Source organism: Primulina huaijiensis, chromosome 9 (assembly GCF_012295235.1).
Source record: "Primulina huaijiensis isolate GDHJ02 chromosome 9, ASM1229523v2, whole genome shotgun sequence".
Classification (NCBI taxonomy): Eukaryota; Viridiplantae; Streptophyta; class Magnoliopsida; order Lamiales; family Gesneriaceae; genus Primulina; species Primulina huaijiensis.
Genome location: NC_133314.1, coordinates 11,123,405 through 11,140,395, shown reverse-complemented (window position 1 = coordinate 11,140,395; position 16,991 = coordinate 11,123,405). Strand labels below are relative to the sequence as shown.

Below are 16,991 nucleotides of genomic sequence, written 5' to 3'. Positions count from 1 at the left end.
CTGGTTGCATACTCTTTGATGAATCAATAGCAAGTTGTCGAGCAAAACTTCCTAATCTATCTTGATAAATTGCTACTTCATCAATGCACTTTCTTTGAACAGATCTATCACTAATCAAGGTAGTGACCATCTCAACAAAACCATCCATTATCTCCTTTTTAGTGCACATATTAAACTTGTCATATGCAAAAGCAGGGTTCAGGAGATATGCTGCTGCATGAATATCTCATCGAAGTTGTTTGTCCCATCTTGTCTTGACAATACTTGTAAAAGGCTTGTAAAATTTCTTTTTATTCTTGAAGATATTTTTTATTGCTTTCTTTGCCCTATACATTCCGTCATAGACATAACCAATTGAAGTCCTTCGATCAGTATCCATTATACGCAACATACGTATTAGAGGAGCAGCAACACCAACTACAACTGTGCAATCACTCCAAAATCTTGTATCAAGAACAACCGCCAGAACAACATTTGCTTTTTTGTCTTTGAAGTATCGAGAATCCTTAAATGACTTACTAGTAAAAAAAGCTTGCAAATCATGTTGATGTTCAAGGATACTCTTCAATGCAATGAATGTAGTAGCAAAACGAGTTGGCCCTGGACGTACAATCTCTGTCCATCCTTCTCTCTTTCTCAACCATGCCAACAGAAATGCATGATTGTAAACGAATTTTGTTACCAAAGAAGCCTTTTTTGTAAGATTACTAACAAGCTCCATTTTACCAATATCACCAAGAATCAAATTCAGACAATGTGCAGCACAAGGCGACTATTTGATAGAGGGATACTTATCATGAAGCAAAACACCGGCTGCTTTATAGTTGGCCCCATTATCAGTTACCAAATGAACGATATTATTTGATCCAACCCATTCCACTAACTCAACAAATAGATTACAAAGTGTGGTTGCATTTTTCACAATATCAGAAGCATCAACAGATCTCACAAATGATGTTCCCCTCTTGCAATACACTAGAAAGTTTATAAGTTGCCTATTTGACCGATCTTGCCAACCATCAGCCATTATAGTGCAACCTCTTTCTTCCCAAACACTTTGATAACCATCAACTGCTAATTGAACTTCCTTTTTCATTCTTCCTAATAAGTTTGTTCGCAACTGATTATATTTCGGTGCTTTATAACCGGGACCAACAGCAGCAATAGCATCCACCATTTGTTGAAAATAAACAGAATTCACAGCATTGATGGGAACAAAAGTATCATAAAAAAACCTAGCAATGCTCATATCAACATTAAGTAAAGCTTCTTTACTTACGAGCACACTTTTTTATAGAACGTTGTGCACCGACAGTAGTTCTTGGTGCAAAAAAGTTAGGCATCTTCTCATCTCTCTTTCTCTTTCCTTTTTGAGAAGCCGCACCAAAAGAAGATTTATCTTTCCCCCTTGTTTGAGTATGTGGTGGATGCATTTCTTCTTCAAGATTTGTCATATGAGGACCCTCAATATTATCATCTTCAAATGATATCGGAGCTATGCTTTTTTCTTCAAATGCCTTTAAAGATTGTTCCATTTGATATCTTACATCATATGGAACTTTTTTCCATGATGCAATATCTCCTTTTCTACCTGCTAAATGTTTTTTCATCCTATTGACCCCTCCACCCCTCCACACATTATTGCAATGCAAACAAGTCCAACTTCTTTTCCCATCATTACCCACATCCTCTTTAAAATGATCCCTTGCTGGATCGGTTTTGCTTCTAAACGAGGAAACAGAATTAGATGTGGAACTAGATTTTTGCCCGCCACTTGATGAATCCATCTATATTTTAAAAAATAATGAACTTTAATGCACAGTTGATGAAGTATAGTAAAACAGGATAAATAAACAATAAATTATGAACATATGAGTAATTCAATATAATAATTGAGAGATACATCACAAAAGGAATATAAATTTGATATATTAGTTAATTACTGCTACTAACAGATCATTTTTTCTTAAAATTTAAATTGTTAGAATTTAGAAATGTTAAATATTTATAGCTACTCTCGTAGGCTTGATTTCTTGCAAAAGAAACTTTAGTTGTGATTGGGTTTGGGTAATATAGATACAAGATAATTAATTTTGAAGTTTGAACAACAATAAAATTATAATGACTAAGTTGGTATCTGTGACAAAGACTTGGCTAGTTTCAAGAAAACAAAGAAGCCACGATCCATCATTGTGGAATTGCAAAGTGTTGCTATGTAGAACACAACTCAACTACACGAAAACATGAGTACAAAATTATTTTTAAAAAATGGAATCCAACAGCTATTGCACAGTGCACTCGATGGAAAATTGGGAAAAAAAGATCAAAGAAATGGAAGAGCACGTATCAGGATTGAAAAGCTTCTGTACCAAAAAAAATTTCTATGCTTTACAGTTTACGCTATGAAAAGAATCACTAATCATCAACAAAATGGAAGAGATTGATTAATTTTGCAAGATAAACAATATACCAAAAAAAGTCTAAACTAACATTACTCATTACTTTGAGATTCCTCCTTTCCAATCAAGCTAGTAATAAGCAGGCGTGGTGTGGAGATCTCTCCAAATCTTGTGTCGATTTTTAATTCTAACCAGTCAACGAGAATGAGGATAATTAAATTATTAAATATCTGGGCAATTTTTTTTTATAATTTCACAGACCCGTGCGGTTCCTAAAGACCGGCCGGTTTCCGGTTTTTCCGGTTTAACTGGGTTTTAACCGGTTTTTTCCGGTTAAACCTGTTTTCCGGGTTTTTACTTATCTCCGGACCGGTCTGGAGGCCGGTTCGCCGTTGAACCGGTCCGACCGGCCGGTTCGGTCCTGTTTGGAGAACATTGATGTATACATGCATATCAAGCAATTAAATACAAAATCATAACACTTGAATCAGTAATTATGACACATTGGTGAATACAGATAAATCTCTTCGACTCTTATTCTTTGACTCGACTCATATCTAAGTCTAGGGATCACGGTGTGAATAAGACGTAACAAGTCTCCCACCTACTCTCCCAATCGTGGTGGCGGTACTTCTTATTCCTAGATTTCGGTCATGTCTGTATCGAATCTCTACAATCGGAGTCGATTTTCTCCTATGCTTCGATACCACCGAACATCTAGAAAGTTTGGCAAATCTGCCAATGACTCTCCTATCTCAATGCGTGTAAATAAATCAAGATAAAGCACAAGCATAGCAAGGTATGAAAATCTAGTATGTGATTTTGGTAAACTCGAATCAAATCTAACTCGAGTTGTATCTTCCCGAATCAACATGAATTATACCTTTCTTGTCGTAGTCTCGGTTGAATAAGTCGAAGTCTTGAAATCTCGATATCAAATATGTTAACACAAATCTGCAATGACATGTATAAATGTACCATATCAACCTCTAACTCAAAGGAACACACATATGGATCAATATTCAATCTCGGTATATTTCGACGGCATAACGGCGTAATCTCGCGATACCGGTCAAGTCAAACATCAATAATCAATAAACATAATTCATCCTCATCAACCAATATCATATACAAGTCACAAAATCTGTATAATCTCAACCACAAATTTGCTGAAATGCATAACAATCTCATACGATCTCATTTCTTCGATCCGGTTTCGATTCTACGTATCTCAACATGTCAAGAACATATCATATAGCTCAAAATCTAATTTTCCCAACATTATATTTCCAAACCAAGCAAGAACATAATAAAACTTACCTCCTTTGACAGCTTATGATGAGAAGAACAAGAATCTACACTCGGATTGATAATCGGACGGCTAGATCTTTCACAATTCAAAATCTAAGCTATGATGAAAATTGGAGGAATTTCTGAAGCCCTCTCCGTTCTTCTCCTGCAGAATGAAGTGATGAAGTAGAAATCATATATATATATATGATGAAGTAGAAATCATATATATATGCGCGACCATCACCGGCGCATAAGCGCGAGACGCTCTGTCTCGGCACTTGACAATTTCAGCTGCTGGTGAATATGCGCGCCCTCTCTCGGCGCATATGCGCCAACTTCTCTGGACAAACACTTTGGCTACTGGACACCTCGCGCTTATGCGCGCCTCTTGTCATGCATATGCGCGAGACCTTCGTCTCGGCACATCTTGGAATCACACAGCTCGCGCATATGCGCGCCCACCAGCCGCGCATATGCGCGAGACCTTCTGTCCTCGCACATATTCAAAACTCAACAATTCATATCCAATCTCGACGTGCACTGTCTATAATCAGTTCAATCAATCAAATACTCATCTATGATTAACAGTATAAAATCTCGGGTATTACAACCTTAGACATATTGATGTCCCTCCTGATCTCTGCTCGAAGTCCTCTAATAAAATGAGCAAACTTGTCTTTGTCATTTGAGGCAATATATGGGGCAAACAGACAACCCTCCTCAAACTTCAAGATGTACTCGCCAACATTCATATCTCCCTGGCGAAGCTCTAAATACTCGGTCACCTTCCGGGTTCGAAGTGCATCTGGGAAATACTTGTCGTAAAAGAGATCCGTGAAATCTAGCCACTTTAATGACGGAATATCAACACCTACCTTTGTGGCATTCCACCAAATACCTGCAGCTTTGACTGGCATGAATACTGCACAACCAACTCTATCCTTGCCTTCATATTTGAGATGACCAAATATCGCCTCAAGTGCTTTAATCCACTCTACAGCCACCAATGGATCAGTGCTTCCTGCAAACTCAGGCGGATCCATCCTTTTAAAAGTAGTAAAGATCCCATCAGTCCCAACTGCTTGAACCACTTGGCTTCTCCCTTGGCCTCTACCATGACCTGAACCTTGCAAACGGAGCAACTGTTGAATCTGTTCACTGTGAACGTTGGCTTGCTCTTTCAGTAATTTGCCGAACTCGTCGACATCTCTCGATGAGTAGCTATCCTCACCCTCTGAAACCTTTCTCTTGGGAGGCATTAAATCCTATAATGTGCTCACATAATACCTATCAACCAATAACAATAAATAGATGTAGGAAAAGACATACCCGGACTGTTGAAAGTAGACGAGGTCATATGCATTGGTCCGAAGACTGTTTCTCTGATACCACTTAATGTAACACCCTTGACCGATTTCATGAAATAACAGCGGAATTTAAAATTTACTTAAAGTAAAGAAGGATTTAAAAATTCTCTTGACATAAATACATTTTCAATATATATAACCAAAAGTATATACATGATCAATAAAGTGTTGTATCAAAATAAAAAATATCATTTTGTATTGATCATGTCAAAATGCTAACGAAATATCTTTCTTCCTTCCATCTTTTTGTACATATGACCTCGGCTCCAATCAACTTTCCGGCTTGTCACTCTTATCTGCATCACATGAAATAACTGGAATGAGTATAAAACTCAGCAAGTGGAACTCTTACATAACAATCTATAAATATCATACTCTTTAAAACATGACTTTAAAATCATTAAATACCATCCAACTCTTGAAACATAGAATAACATAGTATAACATGACTATAACGATGGTATTTCTCTTTTCTCTGGTGGATTGATATCTAAATAGTAACTCTGTCTCTGTATCTATATCCCATCGATATAAATCGATTACTCGGTCGGGATATAAGTCTATGGTCGTTGATCAACTAATTGCATGCAATCTCTGACTATCTATTTATCAATCCAATAAATCATTTGAACTCTCTTTTGGACATTAAAACAAACACTTTGAGTACTCTTTTCTTTGGCATTCCCTTTTATATAATTGAGACATATAAAAGCCTCTAATATACAACAAAGTGTATCCATACATAACATGAATCAAGTGGAAGGGAATAGCACGTTAAAACCATTGAAATACAATACATATACTTCATGTGAGCACCAGGAATGAATTCCACTTACTACCAATGGAAAGCTTTATTCTAATCTCTTTGTATAAATCCTACAACAATAAACCATGTATTGAACCATCAACAACTTAATAATCAAATAACCATACCATAAAACCCATAAAACCAACACAATCATAAATTCCATAATTCCCCCAACACCACAATCCAAAATAACTAAAACCACAAGATTACCTTAGCTCCTTAAATCCAAAATGATCTTGTTCTCACTTCAATAAGCCAACTAGAAGCTTGAATCAAAGGGACAAAATAATGAAATGAGAACCCTAGCTTTCCTTTGAACTGAAGAAACGAGAAGAATGAGGGAAAATTTGTCTCTCAACCAATTATAAGCCTTCAAATACCCAAAACACGTTTTTGGTACTGTGCTGGGCGCTCGGGCGGTCATAAACTACCGCCCTAGCACGAGCCATACTGTCCAAGACCAAATTTTCAGAACCGGTGGCGCTCGGGGGAGGTCATTTCTTACCGCTCGGGCGCCGCTCTGCGCACAGCCGCCTCAAAGATCGCCTCTGAAACGCCTCTTCCCATCATAATTTGAAAAAGTGGTAAACATGAAAGTTGTAGCTCTATGTTTTAGCTTGCATCTCCAATTAATTTCATGTCATTTGAAGGTCTGAAGAAAGAGTTATGCTCAATCTCCCAACATGTGTTACTGGAGGAACGACGACACACCCACGACAACTTCGGGGCGCTTTTGGCTTGTCTTTCACAATGATTTGAACAAAACTCAGAACATGAAAGTTACACCTTTATGTCTTATCTAACCACTCCAATTTGCCTCATACCAATTGGCTCAACATACAAATGATCATGAATTTAATCGTAACGCCGCTACAATATAAATACACATCATCTATCAACAATACTATGAATCACAGATCGAAATTCTTAACATCAACACTATACTTAAACTTGACCAAGTATTCAATAAACATATGAAATCTTAAACCGTACTGTTCACCAAGCTTGGATATTACAGGAGTTGCTTTCAGGAGTCTGAGTTCCAGGAATAATGAATAAAAGACAAGACTACCGATTCCCCTTTAAGTAAGCCACTCTAGTTTCAGTTTTCACTTTAACAGTTTGTAGTTAACAAGGACGCGGCCTTAAAAGAAAAAGACCACCCATCCTCGGATTTCACAGGTTTGCTGATCGCATGCTGGTTATCAGAGTAGAAACTGCATCACTAATCGCGGATGTTTGGACATCTTTAGGAGTGAAGTAACTGCCCACCATCTCCTTCTTCAATGAGAGAGGACTCAACCCCCGCACAGTATGGCTTGTTACGGTACGGCTCGGTATAGCAAGGGAGGAAGTAGTTGATCTGATGATATCAAAGTTCTAGATTGGTAATGTAGAACCCGTAACTTAGACTACGTATAAGCCATGCATAATTCTAGTATTTAAATTAAAATGATTTTTATTGCATGAGTATTTAAATTTAATTATTTTCCGTAGCAGTTTAATTTTTTAGCATTTCAGTTATTTCAGTGAGGCCGGACTGGAGTTGGAGTTTAGAGATAAAATTTAATATTCACGAAACTTTTCCAGAATTTATTTTAGCTAGCAAGTAAGTTCATTTAAGTTAAAAAGGGAGTTTAAGGAATTATTTAAGTTACTTGAGGTGAGTAGAAAATTAGTTCATTTAAGTTCCAATAATTAAGGGGTTAATTCACTAAATTATTTAAAAGATAGGTAAGGCTTTTAAGGGATAAAAATTTACTAAATAAGCAACATTTTCCCCTTCCTTTTTATTGTTGAATTTCGGCCCCCTAGATGATTAAGTATTGCCTTGCCAACTCATTATCTTTGACCCATTCTTTGTTAAAGTTTAGCATGCTAACCTTTTAATTATTAATTCACCCTAATTAATTAATTAATAAGTCATATCCTAACCTATTCCTAGCCTAGAATAATCGGCCACCACCTCCAACAAGACACCCAACAAATGTTGGATAGCCATCAAAAATTCAAAATTCAAAATGGTGGAGACTTGGTCTTGATTTGTTCCCTATATTTTGCACCCACTTCCCTCACTCTCCTAACCATCATTTCCCTCTCCCTTGCACAAAATCTGAGAGAAATTCAGAGCTAATAATCGTGAGGTCCTAGGGGAAAAGCAAGAGAGAATAATCGAGTAGAAGGTAGCAAGAAAAGAAAGCACTCCACCTCCTCCGCGCCGGATCGTCTCGTTCTTTTCGTTTTTCTTTCAAACGAAACCAGGCATGCATATATTTTTCCTTGACTCTTCAATCAAGTCATACTATCATTATTTTTATGTTTCATGATCATCCTTTCATGTAAAAACCGAAACACATCAAGAATTTTCAGAAAAATAAACATGCAGATTTCGGCCCCTCCATTTCAAGCTTCACGGTTTCTCTTGTTTTGTTGTTTCAGGTGGATGGTTCGACTCCAGGCTCACTAGGCGACATTTAGACATGTATTAAGATGCATTAAGACCATGTTGGTCCATTCAAACAAGCCCCATGCATGATAGAATACGAAATTGACAGCAACTCCCCATGTGTGTCCATATGAGTTTCGAAAATTCAGTTTGCTGCCAAAGGGAAAGGTTTTTGATCATGGCTGCCCTAGGGGCCTATAGCCATGGTTAGAACACTTCCCTAGTGTGTCTAAGACGTGACTAAGTCGCCCTTTTGGAGGCTTGGTCCATGGTGCATCGGTTTTTAATTAAAAGTGCAAGAACAGCCCCAGCCCCCCTTCGGCTTCTCATTTTGACAGCATGTGTATTTCGAATTTGGTGGGATGGTGTGGATCTTGGTTGGCCTATGGCCCTTAACCACGGTTCATACCATACCTCTAGATGTCTAGATCGTGCCATGGTCAATCAAATGGCCACTGGAACGATCCGTGACAGCAAAACAAGAACAATGCCCGACGCGCAGAATTTGTGCTCTCGGGTGAATCTTTCGAGTTGTTGCTGGAATGGTGCGAATGGTGGCTGGCCTAGGGCCCTTAGCCATGGTTCAAATAATTACTTGGGATGTTGGTAAGAGATTTTGGTCGGTGGTTCAAGCCCCAATGGCCATTAGCCTCGCAATCGACGCAAGAAACCAAAGCACAGCTGCTGTATTTCTGGACAGCAACTTGCTGTGACGGTTCAGTGGCTCGTTCGAGTTCTCGGTTGGCTTTTAGCCCATGGCCTTGGACTGGACAGTGCCTCATCAAGTTAGGAAGGTCATGTTTTTGACCGTTCGTGATTCGGATCATTTTTGAGGTCGTACGAGAATTTACGGTGCGATGTGCCAAATTGACTCTCGAAAGAGCGTTTCATGTTTTGGCCTCCATTCACCTAGATTTCGGCCCTCACCATTTTAGGAGCATTATTTGATCATTTTAGACGTATTTTAATCATGACTACATGATGGTTCAGTGTTGGTTCGGGTTGGCTCGGAGTCATGATTTAATACGAAGTCGGTAGGCGTAATTGTCACATTTTTTAAGGTTATTGTATAGTTTGGTCCCATAAATCTATTGCATATTTTTCATGGCATATTTAGGTTGCAGCGAGCCTGGGAGCGATCCAATCCAAGCAGTAAAATGGGTACAGGATATTTAATTCAGTTATTTAATTATATTACGTGCAAAAATACAAATTTTGAGATTTATGCGATATTGCTTGTGGTCACTTTACTATCATGCTTAAGTCCGGTCCCCAGTATCGGCCCGGTCACCAGTTACCGGTCAGTTCAGTTGTTTCACCCAGTACTGTGGCAGTAGTCTGATCAGACGTAAATCCGATCCCCAGTATCGGTCCGGTCACCAGTATCGGTCAGCTCAGTTCAGTTCAGTTCAGGGACCACTTGCGTAGACCATAATCTCACAGAAAATTATTATATGCTATTTCAGTACAGGGCTCCAAGGAGCAAACAGTTTCACTATGATTTTCAGTTCAGCTATGCACGTATTATAATTAATCATGACACGACATTTTACGATATGCCTCATGACATGAAATTTTACTCCCATGCAATTTTACTATATTTACTCGTTATTTACGATATATGCATGTTGAGTCTTTAGACTCACTAGACTTGATTGTTGTAGGTACTGATGATGTCGGGATCGAGGGCGGGGACCAGTGAGCTAGCTCGAGTCGGCAGTAGTGGCACCCGAGGACCTCAGTTTCAGCACTTGCCATTTTGATGCTCAAATATTTTATTAGTTATTGAATACTTTAACTTGTTATTTTGGCAAGTAATAATTTCTTCCGCTGCTGTTTTGAACGTTAAATATTTTATCAGTTTTTGGTATGAATGAGGCACTCCATTTATTTTAAAAGAAAAATTTTAAATTTTCCGCAAATTTTCAAGTAAGGATTTTTAGGCCTCTACATCTGGTATCAGAGCAATGGTTCTGTAAAGGGTTGCACTACTACTGACCGCGAGAAGCTCATGAAGTCACGTCGTCGGTCTGTAAGTTTTACAGTTACGCATTTTATTTAAAGCATGAATTATTTAACAGCATGTTTACATGAAATGTTTTACTTCCAGATTTATGTTATTGTTCAGTACTTAAATTTAAATAAATTATGGAATTATGCATGTTAGTTACGTATGGGTTATGTATGGAACAGTATGCCCCCTAGACGCATTCTCGAGCGCACTATAAATGAGGAGCCTCGCCAGGAGGACAGGGAGGAGCAGAGGCAGGAGAGAGACTTACCACCTCCACCACCACCGGACATGAATGCCCAGATGCTAGCTGGGATGACTCGGTTCTTCGCGCAGTTTGCGGAGAACAATGCTGTGGCGACCAAGCCGACAGAGCCTGAGGCAGTATACGAGAGATTCATGAAGATGCGTCCAAAGGAGTTTCCTGGGACGACGGACCCCATGGTTGCCGAGGGCTGGATCAAGTCCCTCGAGGTTATTTTCGAGTTCATGGAGCTTGGAGATGCAGATCGAGTTCGTTGTGCCTCTTATCTGTTCGGAGGAGATGCCCGCTTATGGTGGGAAGGAGCTTCAGTAGCCCTTAACTTGGCTACCCTGTCATGGACACGTTTCACGGAGGTATTCTACTCCAAGTATTTTACGGATGAGGTGCGCACCCGATTGACCACGGAGTTTATGAGCCTTAGACAGGGGGATCTGACGGTTACGGAGTTCATCCGTAAGTTCGAGAGGGGTTGTCACTTTGTGCCCTTGATCGCGAACGATGCTAAAGCCAAGTTGATGCATTTCTTGGTGGGTTTACGGCCGATCTTGCGCCGTGATGTTAGGGTGTCTGACCCTACTACTTACGAGGTCGCCGTCTCCAGAGCTCTGGCCGCAGAGCAGGACCAGCGAGATATAGAGAGGGATCGCTTGGGAAAGCGACCAGTTCAGATACCACACCGCCGTCCTCCTCCTCAGCAGCACCAGCATCAGCATAAGAGGCCGTATCACGGCCCGCCCAGGAACAGAGGAGGACCTCAGCAGGAGCAGCAGCAGCAGCAGCAGCAGGGACGTGTCGTCCCGAGGACCTTTGAGCACCCAGTCTGTCCCAAGTGCTCACGCCGTCATCCGGGAGCATGCATGTTTGGCTCAGGGAAATGTTTTAAGTGTGGCAGCACGGACCACATGCTACGGCAGTGCCCCCGGAAGAATCTGCCTACCCAAGGCAGAGTTTTTGCTCTCCATGCTGCGGAGACGAACCCTGACACCATGCTGATGACAGGTACCTTACAGCTTTAAGTTACATTTGCATTCCAATGTTTTGGGAATCGGGATTAAGATTTTGAACTTAGAATTGCGATAGGATTGCATGCTCTACTCAGTATTATTTTCGGGATTTAGTTAGAAGAACTGTGACCTTTGCATGTCTATAAGCTTAGCTCTTGTGATTATTTGGGTTCAGCTTAGTGTTCCGAACTTTCAGGGAGAATTTTCATAGCTGGCTCAGCTACCAAAGCCCTGATAGATTCAGGGGCTACCCACTCATTTATTTCAGAGGTCTTTGCAAACTTTCTCAAAGTTAAGACCATCGGGCTAGATGTAGCCTATTCGGTGTCATTGCCTTCGGGAGAGGAGATAACCGCCACCAGCGTGATCCGAGACATAGACCTTGAGCTGCATGGAAATCTTGTTTATGCGGATCTCATCTTATTGCCGATGCCAGAGTTTGACATCATTCTGGGGATGGACTGGCTATCGCGGAACAGAGTTTTGATCGACTTTCAGCGGAGATCCATTCTAGTCCGACCGCCTGGGATGACTCAGTTCTTATTTGAGCCGGACAGGTACTTTCCTTTACCGCGCATTATTCCATATGTTCAGGCTAGAAAGCTCATGCATAGAGGGTGTCGGGCATTTTTAGCAACTTTTATATCTGTCCCCGAGGCACCCAGTCAGTCAGCCTCAGATGTTCCGATTGTTAGAGACTTCGTAGACGTTTTCCCTGAGGACGTCTCTGGTGTTCCACCTGAGAGAGAGGTGGAGTTTTCCATCGAGCTTATGCCAGGTACGGCTCCGATCTCAAAAGCGCCGTATCGACTAGCCCCGACAGAGATGGCAGAGCTTAAGAAGCAGATTCAGGAACTTCTTGACAAGGAGTTCATTCGCCCTAGTTTCTCACCTTGGGGCGCGCCAGTCTTGTTTGTTAAGAAGAAGGATGGCTCGATGAGACTTTGTATTGACTATCGGGAGTTGAACAGGGTTACAGTGAAGAATAAATACCCACTTCCGAGGATTGAGGATCTGTTTGACCAGTTGCAGGGAGCTTCGATTTTCTCTAAGATAGATCTGCGTTCCGGTTATCACCAGTTGAGAGTGAGAGATGCTGATGTTTCGAAGACAGCTTTCAGGACTCGTTATGGCCACTACGAGTTCCTTGTGATGCCGTTCGGTTTGACGAATGCGCCAGCGATCTTCATGGATCTCATGAATCGCGTATTTCAGCCGTACCTCGATCAGTTCGTGATAGTATTCATAGACGACATCCTCGTCTACTCCAAGAATCGGGAGGATCACAGCAGGCATCTGACTACAGTGTTGCAGACATTGCAGAAGCACAAACTATTCGCAAAGTTCAGTAAATGCGAATTCTGGTTGGAGAAGGTGGCGTTCTTAGGCCACATTGTTTCTAGCAGTGGCATTGAGGTGGACCCAGCGAAAGTTGCAGCAGTCAGAGATTGGGTAGTGCCTCAGAATGCATCCGAGATCCGCAGTTTTCTTGGCCTAGCAGGATATTACCGGAAGTTCATCAAGGGATTCTCCTCGATTGCAGTTCCACTCACAGCACTGACAAAGAAGAATGTGAAATTTGTTTGGAGCGAGGAGTGTCAGAAGAGCTTCGACACTTTGAAGCAAGCTCTTATCTCAGCACCAGTTTTGGCCATGCCGTCAGGGCCCGGTGAGTTTGTTCTGTATACCGATGCTTCGAAGCTCGGTCTTGGCGCCGTATTGATGCAGCATGGGAAGGTGATAGCTTATGCTTCTAGACAGCTGAAAACTCATGAGAAGAACTACCCTACCCATGATTTAGAGTTGGCCGCCGTAGTTTTTGCCTTGAAGATTTGGAGGCACTATCTGTATGGAGAGAAGTGCCAGATCTTTACCGACCACAAGAGCCTCAAGTATTTCTTTACGCAGAAGGAGCTGAACATGCGTCAGAGGCGTTGGTTGGAGCTTGTGAAAGACTACGATTGTGACATTAGCTACCACCCGGGTAAGGCTAATGTAGTTGCAGATGCACTGAGCAGAAAAGTTGCAGTGATGGCTCATTTGGCAGTTTCGAGACCTCTTCAGTTTGAGATGCAGAGGTTTGATCTTGAGACTTATCCTCGAGGTAGAGTTCCCCGTCTATCTACCTTGACCATTCAGTCTTCCCTTCTTGACCGTATTCGCAGTGGTCAGGCAGCAGATGAGCAGTTGGCCAAGTGGAAGCAGAGAGATGAGGCCAAGGGCAGTGTTTTGTATTCAGTCAGCGACGGCATACTGAGATACCGAGACAGGATATGGGTTCCTAGCAGTGATTCTATCCGAGCAGACATCTTATCAGAGGCCCATATGTCGCCGTACTCTATTCATCCAGGGAGTACGAAGATGTACAAAGATCTACAGCTATTGTATTGGTGGCCTGGGATGAAGAAAGACATCAGACGATTTGTATCCGAGTGTCTGACTTGCCAGTTAGTGAAGGCCGAGCATCAGAGACCAGCAGGTTTGCTCAAGCCTCTTCCTATTCCCGAGTGGAAGTGGGAGAACGTTACCATGGATTTTGTGACAGGATTGCCGAAGTCAGCCAGAGGATCGAATGCTATCTGGGTGATTGTAGATCGTCTTACCAAATCAGCGCACTTCTTGCCTATTAAGACGACTTTCACTATGGTTCAGTATGCGGAGTTGTATATCCGAGAGATAGTCCGACTTCACGGCATTCCAGTTTCTATCGTGTCTGACAGAGATCCCCGATTTACTTCCTCGTTTTGGAAGAGTTTGCATTCGACCATGGGTACGAAGTTGCTGTTTAGCACAGCTTTCCATCCGCAGACAGATGGGCAGTCAGAGCGAGTTATTCAGATCTTGGAGGATCTTCTCCGTGCTTGCGTCATTGACTTCTCAGGGAGTTGGGAGTCGAACTTGCCATTGGTAGAGTTCACCTATAACAACAGCTTTCAGTCGTCTATAGGAATGGCTCCGTATGAAGCACTATATGGTCGCAAGTGCAGATCTCCTGTTCATTGGGATGAAGTAGGAGAGAGAGCAGAGTTGGGTCCAGAGATTATACAGCAGACTGTTGATGTAGTAGCCCGGATCCGTGATAGAATGAGGACTGCTCAGAGTCGACAGAAGAGCTATGCAGATCAGAGAAGGAGAGAGTTAGAGTTTGCTGTGGGCGATCATGTTTTCGTGAAGGTGGCACCCATGAAGGGTGTCATGAGATTCGGAAAGAAAGGGAAGCTCAGTCCGAGATTCATTGGACCATTTGAGATCCTCGACAGAGTTGGGACGCTAGCCTATCGTGTGGCTCTTCCGCCGAATCTGGCCGGAGTACACAATGTCTTTCACGTCTCTATGCTGAGGAAGTACATGGCGAATCCTTCGCATGTCTTAAACTTCGAGCCGTTGCAGCTTACTCCGAACCTATCTTATGAGGAGAGGCCAGTGCAGATCCTAGACAGGCAGGAGAAGAAGCTTCGGAACAAGCTGGTTAGGCGAGTCAAAGTCAAGTGGCTCAACCATTCAGAGGAGGAAGCTACGTGGGAGTCTGAGCCCGAGATGAGGAGTCGGTACCCTGAGTTATTCGGTGAGTTTTAATTTCGAGGACGAAATTCTCTTTAAGGGGGGGAGGATTGTAGAACCCGTAACTTAGACTACGTATAAGTCATGCATAATTCTAGTATTTAAATTAAAATGATTTTTATTGCATGAGTTTCTAAATTTGATTATTTTACGTAGTAGTTTAAATTTTTATCATTTCAGTTATTTCAGTGAGGCCGGACTGGAGTTGGAGTTTAGAGATAAAATTTTAGATTCAAGAAACTTTTCCAGAATTTAATTTAGCTAGCAAGTAAGTTAATTTAAGTTATTAAGGAGGTTTGAGGATTTATTTAAGCAACTTGAGGTGAGTAGAAAATAAATTGGTTTAAGTTCCATAATTAAGGAATTAGTTCACTAAATTATGTAAAGAATAAGTAAGGCTTTTAAGGGTTATAAATTTAGTAAATAATCAACAATTTCCCTTCATTTTTACACCAAATTTCGGCCACCCTTATGTCTAGACAACATCTCTTTGCCACCTCACCTTTGACCCTTTCTTTGTATTTAATTAGTAGGATAATTCTTTTATTTTTGGGAGCACCATTTAATTAATGATCAACCTTATCCTCACCTAGTCTAGATGGTATTATGATCGGCCACCTCACCCCAACAAGCACCAACAAATCATTTGATATCAAACAAGAATTCAAATTTCAAAAAAGAGTAGACTTGGTCTTGATATTTTCTCCCTATATTTTGCACCCATTCTCCTCACCCTCTTAACCACCATTCCCCCTCCATAAGTCTCGAAATTCAGAGTGTTTGTGGAGAGAAAAATCGTGGCTAGAACTTGAGAAAACTAGAGAGAAAATTTAGTAGAAGAAAAGGAAAGAAGATCACTCCACCTCCTCCGCGCCGGATCGTCTCGTTCTTTTCGTTTTTCTTTCAAACGAAACCAGGCATGCATATATTCTTCCTTGACTCTTCAATCAAGTCCTATTATCATTATTTAACATTACATGATCATCATTTCCATGCAAAAACCGAAATCTATCAAGAATTTTCAGAAAATAAAAGATGCAGATTTTCGGGCTTCATGATGCTCTTCACGGTTTCATTTGTTTTGATGGTTTCAGGTATTGGTTCGATTCCAGGCTCCCAAGGCGACTTATAGACATGTAATAGGATGTATTAGGATCACTTTGGTTCATTCATTCGAGCCCCACACCCGCTGGAAACGAGAAATGACAGCAGCTTCCCATTCTTGCCATATTGAGTTTCGATTTTCTCATGTTGCTGTCAAAGGGAAATGAATCTGATCTTGGCTGCCCTAAGGGCTTATAGCCATGGTTGGATCACTTCCCTAGCATGTCTAAGACGTGACTAAGTTGCCCTTTTGGTGGCTTGGTCCCTGGTTAATCGGTTTTTACAAAATACTCAAGAACAGCCCCTGCACCCTTCGGCTTATCATTTTTGACAGCATGTGTGTTTCGACTTTTGTGGAATGGTGTGGATCTTGGTTGGCCTATGGCCCTTAGCCACGGTTCATACCATGCCCCTAGATGTCTAGATCGTGTCTTGGTCAATTAAATGGCCACTCGAACGATCGGTGACAGCTAAACAAGAACAATGCCCCGACGCGCAGAATTGGTTCTCGGTTGGAACGTTTCGGTTGTTGCTGGTGTGATGCGAATTGTGGCTGGCCTAGGGCCCTTAGCCATGGTTCAAATCATTCCTTGGGATGTTGTTGAGAGGCTCTGGTCGGTGGTTCAAGCCCCAATGGCCAAAAGTCTTGCAAACGACGCAAGGAATCAAGACGCTGCTGCTGTATTTTTTTTTGACAGCAAGCGACGTCGCGGTTCAGAGGCGTGTTCCGGGT

The 16,991-nt window shown here is 41.4% G+C and overlaps 1 long non-coding RNA gene across 1 annotated transcript in view; it reads right to left on the bottom strand.

Moving 5' to 3' along the window:
* The window catches only part of LOC140983719 (uncharacterized), a 112,973-nt gene extending 106,834 nt beyond the window's left edge, over nt 1–6,139 (bottom strand). Inside the window, exon 1 of the long non-coding RNA XR_012176495.1 lies at nt 6,045–6,139. This is a non-coding gene — a long non-coding RNA (uncharacterized lncRNA). The remainder of the gene's footprint in view (nt 1–6,044) is intronic.
* Nucleotides 6,140–16,991: the final 10,852 nt, after the last annotated feature.